The sequence below is a fragment of the Ranitomeya imitator genome, chromosome 2, assembly GCF_032444005.1.
Source record: "Ranitomeya imitator isolate aRanImi1 chromosome 2, aRanImi1.pri, whole genome shotgun sequence".
Taxonomy (NCBI): Eukaryota; Metazoa; Chordata; class Amphibia; order Anura; family Dendrobatidae; genus Ranitomeya; species Ranitomeya imitator.
In genome coordinates, this window is record NC_091283.1 from 573,229,842 (window position 1) to 573,242,341 (window position 12,500).

The 12,500-nt window shown below is 49.0% G+C and overlaps 5 non-coding genes across 5 annotated transcripts; 3 read left to right on the forward strand and 2 right to left on the reverse strand.

The window, feature by feature from the left end:
• Positions 1–10,567: 10,567 nt before the first annotated feature.
• TRNAK-CUU (transfer RNA lysine (anticodon CUU)) lies at positions 10,568–10,640 on the reverse strand. Its single transcript has one exon. It is a non-coding gene; the product is annotated as a tRNA-Lys (tRNA).
• A 106-nt stretch (positions 10,641–10,746) lies between these two features.
• Positions 10,747–10,817, forward strand: TRNAG-GCC (transfer RNA glycine (anticodon GCC)). The gene has a single exon. It is a non-coding gene; the product is annotated as a tRNA-Gly (tRNA).
• Positions 10,818–11,271: 454 nt separating this feature from the next.
• Positions 11,272–11,342, forward strand: TRNAG-GCC (transfer RNA glycine (anticodon GCC)). The gene has a single exon. It is a non-coding gene; the product is annotated as a tRNA-Gly (tRNA).
• A 245-nt stretch (positions 11,343–11,587) lies between these two features.
• TRNAK-CUU (transfer RNA lysine (anticodon CUU)) lies at positions 11,588–11,660 on the reverse strand. The gene has a single exon. It is a non-coding gene; the product is annotated as a tRNA-Lys (tRNA).
• A 137-nt stretch (positions 11,661–11,797) lies between these two features.
• Positions 11,798–11,868, forward strand: TRNAG-GCC (transfer RNA glycine (anticodon GCC)). Its single transcript has one exon. It is a non-coding gene; the product is annotated as a tRNA-Gly (tRNA).
• Positions 11,869–12,500: the final 632 nt, after the last annotated feature.

Genomic DNA, 12,500 nt, shown 5'->3' on the forward strand with positions numbered 1-12,500 from the left:
CGAACCCACGACCCTGAGATTAAAAGTCTCGTGCTCTACCGACTGAGCTAGCCGGGCTTCCGTCGACCACCGGCCCTGCGGAGCTGCACGCGGTCCAGTCGGCCGAAGGTGGCCATCAGACCCTGGGACTGGTGGACACTAGGGTTGAGCGAAACGGGTCGTTCATTTTCAAAACTCGCCGACTTTTGGCAAAGTCGGGTTTCATGAAACCCGATCCGACCCCTGTGCGAGGTCGGCCATGCGGTACGCGACTTTCGCGCCAAAGTCGCGTTTCAATGACGCGAAAAGCGCCATTTCTCAGCCAATGAAGGTAAACGCAGAGTGTGGGCAGCGTGATGACATAGGTCCTGGTCCCCACCATCTTAGAGAAGGGCATTGCAGTGATTGGCTTGCTGTCTGCGGCGTCACAGGGGCTATAAAGGGGCGTTCCCGCCGACCGCCATGTTACTGCTGCTGATCTGAGCTTAGGGAGAGGTTGCTGCCGCTTCGTCAGAAGCAGGGATAGCGTTAGGCAGGGTCCATTAACCACCAAACCGCTTGTGCTGTAGCGATTTCCACTGCCCAACACCACCTTCGGTGTGCAGGGACAGTGGAAGCTACATTTTTTTTTTTTTCCCCCTCAGCGCTGTAGCTCATTGGGCTGCCCTAGAAGGCTCCCTGATAACTGCATTGCTGTGTGTACGCCGCTGTGCAAACCAACTGCTTTTTTCAAAGCACAAATCCTCTTGTTCCTTCCTTTCTGCACAGCTATCTTTTTGGTTTGTACACACTTTTTATTTAATTTGTGCATCAGTCCACTCCTTATTGCTGCCTGCCATACCTGGCTGAGATTACTGCAGGGAGATAGTAATTGAAGGACACTCCCTGTTTTTTTTTTTTTTTTTGTGGGAGATTAAGATTGACATTTCTGCTAGAGTGCCATCCCTGTCTGTGTCATCTCTCACTCAGTGGGCCATAGAAAGCCTATTTATTTTTTTGCTTGATTTGGGTTATAAAATCTACCTGAAAAAATCACTACATCAATCAGTGGGAGAAAAATATTGGCCTCAGGGCTTGTGTGCCACTCTTGACTCCTGTGTGCATCATCACTCACTCAGTGGGCCATAGAAAGCCTATTTATTTTTTTGCTTGATTTTGGTTCTAAAATCTACCTGAAAAAATCACTACATCAATCAGTGGGAGAAAAATATTGGCCTCAGGGCTTGTGTGCCACTCCTGACTCCTGTGTGCATCATCACTCACTCAGTGGGCCATAGAAAGCCCTTTTTTTTTTTTTTGCTTTATTTGGGTTCTAAATTCTACCTGAAAAAATCAATAAATCAATCAGTGGGAGATTAATATTGGCCTTTGGGCTTGTGTGCCAGTCCTAAGCGTGCCATCTCTCTCTCTCAGATAGTGGGCCATAGAAAGCCTATTTATTTATTTTTTTTTTTTATTGGGTTTATAAATTTTCCCTGGAAAAAAAAAAAAAAGTGGGAGATTAATATTGGCCTCTGGGCTTGTGTGCCAGTCCTGAGCGTGCCATCTCTCTCACAAATAGTGGGCCATGGAAAGCCTATTTTTTTTTTTTTTTTTGGTTTTATAAATTCTCCCTTAAAAAAAAAAGGGAGATTAATATTGGCCTTTGGGCTTGTGTGCCAGTCCTAAGCGTGCCATCTCTCTCTGTCTCTCAGATAGTGGGCCATAGAAAGCCTATTTATTATTTTTTTTATTGGGTTTATAAATTTTCCCTGGAACAAAAAAAAAAAAGTGGGAGATAAATATTGGCCTCTGGGCTTGTGTGCCACTCCTGAATCCTGTGTGCGTCATCTCTCACTCAGTGGGCCATAGAAAGCCTTTTTTTGTTTTATTTGTTTTCTAAATTCTCCCTGAAAAAATCATTTTATTTTATTTGGTTTCTAAATTCTTCCTGAAAAAATCATTTTATTCTATTTTTTTTTTCCTAAAGTCTCCCTGAAAAACAAAACAAAAACAAATCAGTGGGAGATTAATATTGCCCTTTCTGCTTGTGTGCCAGTCTTGACTCCTGGGTGTGCCATCTCTCTCTCTCTCTCCAATTGTGGGCCATAGAAAGCCTATTATTTTTTTAGCTTGATTTGGGTTCCAAAATCTACCTGAAAAAATCACTACATCAATCAGTGGGAGATAAATATTGGCCTCGGGGCTTGTGTGCCACTCCTGACTCCTGTGTGCGTCATCTGTCACTCAGTGGGCCATAGAAAGCCTTTTTTTGTTTTATTTGTTTTCTAAATTCTCCCTGAAAAAATCATTTTATATTATTTGGTTTCTAAATTCTTCCTGAAAAAATCATTTTATTCTATTTTTTTTTTCCTAAAGTCTCCCTGAAAAAAAATAAATAAATCAAATCAGTGGGAGATTAATATTTACATTTGTGCTTCAGTGACAGTCCTGCGTGTGTGGCATCTCTCTCATTTGTTGCCACCAACAACAGAGTGTGTAACATTGTGCCTGATTTTCGTTGTGGTCTCACTCACCTGTAAAGGGGTAGCTAAATCATACTGAAGTTATAGCTCACCGTGTAATTTGTGTGACAGCAACAAATACCGTTAGTTTGTTTACGTTTTTAAAACAATGAGGAAGTATGGTGGAAGAGGTCGTGGCCGGGGGCGTTCATTGTCAGCTGGTAATGAGGGTAGTGGTAGTGGTGGAGCATCAGCTGGTCGTGGGAAAAAAAATATTGCACCTAAGTCTGGAGCTGTGGAGCCAGGTTCGTCGTCTGGCTACACAAGGCCTCGAACGCTCCCTTTTCTGGGAGTAGGAAAACCGCTTTTAAAGCCGGAGCAGCAAGAGCAAGTTTTGGCTTATCTTGCTGACTCAGCCTCTAGCTCTTTTGCCTCCTCTCGTGAAACTGGTAAATGTCAAAGCAGCGCGTCGTTAGTGGATGTTCACGGTCAGGGACAAGTCGCTTCCTTGTCCTCTTCAGCAAAAACAACAACAGAGAAGAATGCAGCAGGCGACACAACGGGTTACTCCATGGAGCTCTTTACACATATTGTCCCTGGCTTAGAAAGTGAAGCAGTTAACAGTCCATGCCCATTACAAGTTGAATCTGACATGGAGTGCACTGATGCACAGCCACAGCCAGACTACTATGCTGGTCCTTTGACTCAGACCACAACATTGCCCTCGCAGGGTGCTGATCAAGAATCAGACCCTGATGAGACTATGTTGCCCCATCACGAACGCTATACCACCGACCGACACGGTGACACAGACGAAGTTGCACACGAGCTACAAGAAGAGGTAATAGATGACCCAGTTCTTGACCCCGATTGGCAGCCATTGGGGGAACAGGGTGCAGGCGGCAGCAGTTCTGAAGCGGAGGAGGAGGGGCCGCAGCAGGCATCAACATCGCAACAGGTTCCATCTGCCGGGCCCGTATCTTGCCCAAAACGCGTGGCAAAGCTAAAACCTGTTGGAGGACAGCGTGGCCATCCGGTTAAAGCTCAGTCTGCAATGCCTGAAAAGGTATCCGATGCTAGAAAGAGTGCAGTCTGGCATTTTTTTAAACAACATCCAATTGATCAGCGCAAAGTCATCTGTCAAAAATGTTCAACTACCTTAAGCAGAGGACAGAATCTGAAAAGTCTCAATACAAGTTGCATGCATAGACATTTAACCACCATGCATTTGCAAGCCTGGACTAACTACCAAACGTCCCTTAAGGTTGTAGCACCCTCGGCCAATGAAGCTAGTCAGCAACGCAACATCCCTTCCGGCAGTGTAGGGCCACCATTTTCCGCACCACCTGCAGTATCTGTGCAGGTTTCTTTGCCAGGCCAAAGCCGTCAGGGTCAGGGAATCACCAGTTTCGTAGTAGGAAACACTGCATCTAGGGCACCGGTGGCAACAATACCATCTCCCACCGTCTCTCAGTGTGCCATGTCCACCGGCACCCCCGCTAGTTCCACGATCTCCAGCTCTCCAGTCCAGCTCACCCTACATGAGACTATGGTTAGAAAAAGGAAGTACTTAGCCTCGCATCCGCGTACACAGGGTTTGAACGCACACATAGCTAGACTAATCTCGTTAGAGATGATGCCCTACCGGTTAGTTGAAAGCGAAGCTTTCAAAGCCCTGATGGACTACGCTGTACCACGCTACGAGCTACCCAGTCGACACTTTTTTTCCAGAAAAGCCATCCCAGCCCTCCACCAGCATGTTAAAGAGCGCATCGTCCATGCACTCAGGCAATCTGTGAGCACAAAGGTGCACCTGACAACAGATGCATGGACCAGTAGGCATGGCCAGGGACGTTACGTGTCCATCACGGCACACTGGGTAAATGTGGTGGATGCAGGGTCCACAGGGGACAGCAAGTTTGGGACAGTTCTGCCTAGCCCACGGTCTAGGAAACAATTGGCTGTAGCCGTTCGCACCCCCTCCTCCTCCTCTTCGTTCTCCTGCAGAAGCGAGAGCTCGTCCACAGACCGCAGTCGCACAACCACTCCATCCGCAGCTGCCACTGTTGCACACCAGGTCTCCCATTATGGGGCAGCTACTGGCAAACGTCAGCAGGCTGTATTGGCTATGAAGTGTTTGGGCGACAACAGACACACCGCGGAAGTTCTGTCCGAGTTCTTGCAGAAAGAAACGCAGTCGTGGCTGGGCACTGTAGATCTTGAGGCAGGCAAGGTAGTGAGTGATAACGGAAGGAATTTCATGGCTGCCATCTCCCTTTCCCAACTGAAACACATTCCTTGCCTGGCTCACACCATAAACCTGGTGGTGCAGTGCTTCCTGAAAAGTTATCCGGGGTTATCCGACCTGCTCCTCAAAGTGCGTGGACTTTGCTCACATATCCGCCGTTCGCCCGTTCACTCCAGCCATATGCAGACCTATCAGCGTTCTTTGAACCTTCCCCAGCATCGCCTAATCATAGACGTTGCAACAAGGTGGAACTCAACACTGCACATGCTTCAGAGACTGTGTGAACAGAGGCGGGCTGTTATGTTTTTGTGGGAGGATACACATACACGGGCAGGCAGTAGGATGGCAGACATGGAGTTGTCAGGTGTGCAGTGGTCGAAGATTCAAGACATGTGTCAAGTCCTTCAGTGTTTTGAGGAATGCACACGGCTGGTTAGTGCAGACAACGCCATAATAAGCATGAGCATCCCCCTAATGCGTCTGCTGATGCAAAGTTTGACGCACATAAAGGATCAGGCGTCTGCAGCTGAGGAAGAGGAAAGCCTTGATGACAGTCAGCCATTGTCTGGCCAGGGCAGTGTACAGGACGAGGTAGCGGGCGAAGAGGAGGAGGAGGACGAGGAGGATGATGGGGATGATTATATTTTTAATGAGGAAGCTTTTCCGGGGCCACTGGAAATTGGTGGCGCGGCAAGGCCGGGTTCTGGTTTTTTGAGGGACACAAGTGACGTGGATTTGCCTGAAACTGCCCCTCAACCAAGCACAACCGCAGATTTGAGAACTGGAACTTTGGCCCACATGGCGGATTATGCCTTACGTATCCTCAAAAGGGACACACGCATAACTAAAATGATGAATGATGACGATTACTGGTTGGCCTGCCTCCTTGATCCTCGCTATAAAGGCAAATTGCAAAATATAATGCCACATGAGAACTTGGAACTAATATTAGCAACCAAACAATCAACTCTTGTTGACCGTTTGCTTCTGGCATTCCCTGCACACAGCGCCCGTGATCGTTCTCACACGAGCTGCAGGGGCCAGCAGACCAGAGGAGTTAGAGGGGCAGAAATCAGAAGTGGCGTTGGCCAGAGGGGTTTTCTGACCAGGTTGTGGAGTGATTTTGCTATGACCGCAGACAGGACAGGTACTGCAGCATCAATTCAAAGTGACAGGAGACAACATTTGTCCAGTATGGTTACAAACTATTTTTCATCCCTTGTCGATGTTCTCCCTCAACCGTCATTCCCATTTGATTACTGGGCATCAAAATTAGACACCTGGCCAGAATTGGCAGAATATGCATTGCAGGAGCTTGCTTGCCCGGCAGCTGGTGTCCTATCAGAAAGAGTATTCAGTGCTGCAGGTTCAATACTAACAGAAAAAAGGACTCGTCTGGCTACCCAAAATGTAGATGATCTAACCTTCATTAAAATGAACCACAACTGGATTTCGAAATCTTTTGCCCCACCTTGCCCGGCTGACACCTAGCTTTCCTATGAAAAGGTCTTGCCTGTGGACTATTCTGAATGCCTTTTCCAATCTCGTAATTTTCTGCACCTGATTGTCCAGCATACGACATGTTTACACCTCACTAAATGGCCAAACTCCCCACACGGGGCCGTGGTATCGACACTTGGCGACAGCACCCGTGAGAGTGCAGTTTGTCTGAAGAGGTGGGTGAGCCCGCTTTTGGTCGACGGCACTGCCACTGGGTCCCTCCTAGTACAATAAAGTGTCTCTGGCGGTGGTGGTGCGCACCCAACGTCAGACACACCGTTGTAATATGAGGGGCCCTGGGCCTGTACCGCCGGCCACAAGACAGTTTCCCCCCACCCCAGCTCAAACAGTGCTCTACCACTTGCAAAATTATCTCACAGCTCCACCAATGTTTAGTCTATGCGCTGACATCCTTCAATGCCTGCCACTGACAATACCATTGTATTGACATTTTTGTTATGTTAGGCCTTCGATGCCTGTCTGTGGTCACTCCTTCCACTAGGCCTCCACTGACCACACCACTGCTGCCCGTGTACCCCTGTAACCAATTTAAAATTGCCTACAGCCATGTGTTATTATTTTAGGCCTTCGATGCCTGTCTGCGGTGACTCCTTCCACTAGGCCTCCACTGACCACACCACTGCTGCCCGTGTACCCCTGGAACCAATTTAAAATTGCCTACAGCCATGTGTTATTATTTTAGGCCTTCGATGCCTGTCTGCGGTGACTCCTTCCACTAGGCCTCCACTGACCACACCACTGCTGCCCGTGTACCCCTGTAACCAATTTAAAATTGCCTACAGCCATGTGTTATTATTTTAGGCCTTCGATGCCTGTCTGCGGTGACTCCTTCCACTAGGCCTCCACTGACCACACCACTGCTGCCCGTGTACCCCTGGAACCAATTTAAAATTGCCTACAGCCATGTGTTATTATTTTAGGCCTTCGATGCCTGTCTGCGGTCACTCCTTCCACTAGGCCTCCACTGACCACACCACTGCTGCCCGTGTACCCCTGTAACCAATTTAAAATTGCCTACAGCCATGTGTTATTATTTTAGGCCTTCGATGCCTGTCTGCGGTGACTCCTTCCACTAGGCCTCCACTGACCACACCACTGCTGCCCGTGTACCCCTGGAAGCAATTTAAAATTGCCTACAGCCATGTGTTATTATTTTAGGCCTTCGATGCCTGTCTGCGGTCACTCCTTCCACTAGGCCTCCACTGACCACACCACTGCTGCCCGTGTACCCCTGTAACCAATTTAAAATTGCCTACAGCCATGTGTTATTATTTTAGGCCTTCGATGCCTGTCTGCGGTGACTCCTTCCACTAGGCCTCCACTGACCACACCACTGCTGCCCGTGTACCCCTGGAAGCAATTTAAAATTGCCTACAGCCATGTGTTATTATTTTAGGCCTTCGATGCCTGTCTGCGGTCACTCCTTCCACTAGGCCTCCACTGACCACACCACTGCTGCCCGTGTACCCCTGTAACCAATTTAAAATTGCCTACAGCCATGAGTTATTATTTTAGGCCTTCGATGCCTGTCTGCGGTCACTCCTTCCACTAGGCCTCCACTGACCACACCACTGCTGCCCGTGTACCCCTGGAACCAACATCCGAAAATATAAAAATAAGTATTTTGCTTATAAAAAAGAAAATACTGGAGAGATATCAAATGCAGACATTTTAACATTAAAAACAAACACATACAACAAAAATCTGGTACAGTACTAAAAATGGCCACCAGCTACAATAACTTTCTCCTGCAAGTAGTTAACTGAAAGGTTTTTTCAATTTTAAACACAGATATGGCATCCACCGAGTGTTGTCCTGTCGCGTCTTCTTTATATTATTGCCAAGAAGATGCAAAACAATGAAAATAATAAAATCATTATTTACCAAAAAAATAGAGTAAGTCAAAACCACATTGCAAATAAACATTCATTACAAATAAAGAAGCAGGGCGCGTCCGAGGGTGAGTATATACCTAATAAGAATATAATCACCCTCGGACGCGCCCTGCTTCTTTCCGACAGCCTTCCTTCCTAAGAATCAGCCCTTCCGTGGTGTAGAGAGAGGGTTTGTTACACTCCAAGGTGTTCCCCAGGTTGCCTTTCCTGAGCTTCGATCTTCCGGCTCTCGTTTAGTAGTTGTTGGAAACTACGCTGCATTGGGCCTACAAATTGGGTATGGGGTGTAGAGAGATGGTGTGTTCCACTCCAAGGTGTTCCCCAGGTTGCCTTTCCTGAGCTTCGATCTTCCGGCTCTCGTTTAGTAGTTGTTGGAAACTACGCTGCATTAGGCCTACAAATTGGGTATGGGGTGTAAAGAGATGGTGTATTCCACTGTAGAGAGATGGTGTGTTCCACTCCAAGGTGTTCCCCAGGTTTCCTCTCCATTGCTTCGATCTTCCGGCTCTCGTTTAGTAGTTGTTGGAAACTACGCTGCATTAGGCCTACAAATTGGGTATGGGGTGTAGAGAGATGGTGTGTTACACTCCAAGGTGTTCCCCAGGTTTCCTCTCCATTGCTTCGATCTTCCGGCTCTTGTTTAGTAGTTGTTGGAAACTACGCTGCATTAGGCATACAAATTGGGTATGGGGTATAGAGAGATGGTGTGTTACACTCCAAGGTGTTCCCCAGGTTTCCTCTCCATTGCTTCGATCTTCCGGCTCTCGTTTAGTAGTTGTTGGAAACTACGCTGCATTAGGCCTACAAATTGGGTATGGGGTGTAGAGAGATGGTGTGTTCCACTGTAGAGAGATGGTGTGTTCCACTCCAAGGTGTTCCCCAGGTTTCCTCGCCAATGCTTCGATCATCATGCTCTCGTTTAGTAGTTGTTGGAAACTACGCTGCATTAGGCCTACAAATTGGGTATGGGGTGTAGAGAGATGGTGTGTTCCACTCCAAGGTGTTCTCCAGGTTGCCTTTCCTGAACTTCTATCTTCAGGCTCTCATTAAATTGTGGTTAAACGGAACAACTGCATTTGGCGTACTAGTTGGTTTGGGGCCTACTATCGGTGTCTGCCGCTCCTTGCTGTTCTCCTGGTTTCCTGTCCTGAAATTCCGTTTTCAGGCGCTCGTTAAGTAGTTGTTAATGTTAGACTGCATTTGGCCTACTAGTTGGGTTGGGGCCTACTATCGGTGTCTGCCACTCCTTGCTGTTCTCCTCCACTGAACAAAGCTGTGCCGCCTGTTTACTACTGTTGCCAATTTTGAACTGCATTTCGACTACTTACTGATTTGGGCCTACTCTCTGTGTCAGCCTCTCATTCCAGTTGTCCTCCACTGCAATGCCCCCTGATTAGTCCTGTGTTACCAATTTTGAACTGCATTTAGCCCACTTTATTCTTTGGGCCTATATCTGTGTTTCCTCCTCATCCTGCCCATTGCCCAGCCAGTGATAGATGAGTCTGCTGGTACATTGACCCATAACGCAACATTTCCCGTGCACGCTACACTGCAAGATTGTGACCCTGCTGAAAGTCAGGTCCCCCTTCCCGCATACCATACCACCTTACACGGGGACAAACAGGAAGGTGCAGATGAAAGTGCAGGTTCCTTCATCAGGTGGGGGGAGGAATACTAGTTGGCGACGTCACTGGCACAGGGCCTCTCATGGTACGCAAAAGTGTTGCTGCCGGTGGGAGGCGCCCCCGCCGTGCAAACACACCGCTGTACTTTGAGGGGCCCTGTGCCAGTGCCAATGCCAACGAGTGGGCCCCCCCTGCTTGCTCAGGTTCACAGCACTTGCAAAGTTGAAATACTTACCTCTCCCTGCTCCACTGCCGTGACGTGGTCCAGATTTCCTGGGCCCACTAATTACTTGAACCAGCCCTACCCACCACAACTTTAGCCAAATGACCCCCAATTTCAAATGCCTTCCAATTATTATAAGGTAAATTACGCTTGACAAGCTTCATTAAGAAGAATGGATGGTTTTGACATTAAAATGGGCACTCTAGGTGTTTTCCTGGCCCCCACTCACTGCCGACTATGCTGCCCCATTGACTTGCATTGGTGGACACCACAGAGAGAGACCCTGGGACTGGTGGACACCACAGAAAGAAAAGACACATCCAAGCATTGGTGGTTCGAACCCGGGCCTGCCACGCGGGAGGCCCGGGTTCGATTCCCGGCCAATGCAAGCTAGTTCTTTTCCTTGTTTGTTGACATTCGCAGTGCACCTCGTTTCATCATTGACTCTGCAGACACTTTCAAAAACCACAGGGCTCACGCTGCTCTTCTTTGGCTCCCCATCCTTTTGGGCCTTCCCTTCATCATCCAGGACTAGGCAGTTTCTCATGTTTTGCAGCAGAAGGGGCATTTCACAAGGGGCCATCTGGGTTGACAGGAGTTAGCACAAGCAGTAAAAGGAGGCAATAAGAAACCGCCCAACGTGGGGCTCGAACCCACGACCCTGAGATTAAGAGTCTCATGCTCTACCGACTGAGCTAGCCGGGCTTCCGTCAACCACCGGCCCTGCGGAGCTGCACGCGGTTCAGTTTGCCGAAGGTGTCCATCAGACCCTGGGACTGGTGGACACCACAGAGAGAAAAGACGCATCCAAGCATTGGTGGTTCAGTGGTAGAATTCTCGCCTGCCACGCGGGAGGCCCGGGTTCGATTCCCGGCCAGTGCAAGCTTGTTCTTTTCCTTGTTTGTTGACATTCGCAATGCACCTCGTTTCATCATTGACTCTGCAGACACTTTCAAAAACCACAGGGCTCACGCTGCTCTTCTTTGGCTCCCCATCCTTTTGGGCCTTCCCTTCATCATCCAGGACTAGGCAGTTTCTCATGTTTTGCAGCAGAAGGGGCATTTCACAAGGGGCCATCTGGGTTGACAGGAGTTAGCACAAGCAGTAAAAGGAGGCAATAAGAAACCGCCCAACGTGGGGCTCGAACCCACGACCCTGAGATTAAGAGTCTCATGCTCTACCGACTGAGCTAGCCGGGATTCCGTCGACCACCGGCCCTGCGGAGCTGCACGCGGTCCAGTCGGCCGAAGGTGGCCATCAGACCCTGGGACTGGTGGACACCACAGAGAGAGACCCTGGGACTGGTGGACACCACAGAGAGAAAAGACACATCCAAGCATTGGTGGTTCAGTGGTAGAATTCTCGCCTGCCACGCGGGAGGCCCGGGTTTGATTCCCGGCCAATGCAAGCTAGTTCTTTTCCTTGTTTGTTGACATTCGCAGTGCACCTCGTTTCATCGTTGACTCTGCAGACACTTTCAAAATACCACAGGGCTCACGCTGCTCTTCTTTGGCTCCCCATCCTTTTGGGCCTTCCCTTCATCATCCAGGACTAGGCAGTTTCTCATGTTTTGCAGCAGAAGGGGCATTTCACAAGGGGCTATCTGGGTTGACAGGAGTTAGCACAAGCAGTTAAAGGAGGCAATAAGAAACCGCCCAACGTGGGGCTCGAACCCACGACCCTGAGATTAAGAGTCTCATGCTCTACCGACTGAGCTAGCCGGGCTTCCGTCGACCACCGGCCCTGTGGAGCTGCACGCTGTTCAGTCGGCCGAAGGTGGCCATCAGACCCTGGGACTGGTGGACACCACAGAGAGAGACCCTGGGACTGGTGGACACCACAGAGAGAAAAGACACATCCAAGCATTGGTGGTTCAGTGGTAGAATTCTCGCCTGCCACGCGGGAGGCCCGGGTTCGATTCCCGGCCAATGCAAGCTAGTTCTTTTCCTTGTTTGTTGACATTCGCAGTGCACCTCTGTCACGATTCCCCTGACCGCTGTCAACACTGGGTCAGGATTCCCACCATGACCGTCACCCCTACGTCACGGATTGAGGTGACTTCAGGCCAACAGACGGCTATCACATGTGTAGGGGGGCTTATCTTAGTTATCCCTCCACTCCACGATGTGATGAAAAACCACACACAAGGCTATTGGCCTCTTGCTTACAGCAGGGGCTTATTCTAGGTATCCCACTGCTTTCAATATACCACAAACTGCAGGGATTTATGTATATCCCGCTTACAGTTCCACTTAACACTTGCAGCTCTCTGGCGCCCCCTTACTTTCAGGTCAGATTAGGTACTGCACCCTGGGTAATTAGTCGCCAGGAAGGCTGCCTGCTATGTACTGGCTATTGGGCACGCTGCAGCGACGCGGTAAACTACTCCCACTCAGGCAGGAACAATAATTATCAAACCCGCAGTTGCTTCAGCATAATCCAACAGTCAGCGCACTTTCGCTGCCACCAGCTTCGATTAAACGGGTCCGAAGCTAACCCAACACAACAGTAACAGTAGCGTTTTCCCTTCAGAAGACTTAGGGTACGGTTTTTAGAGCATGGAGA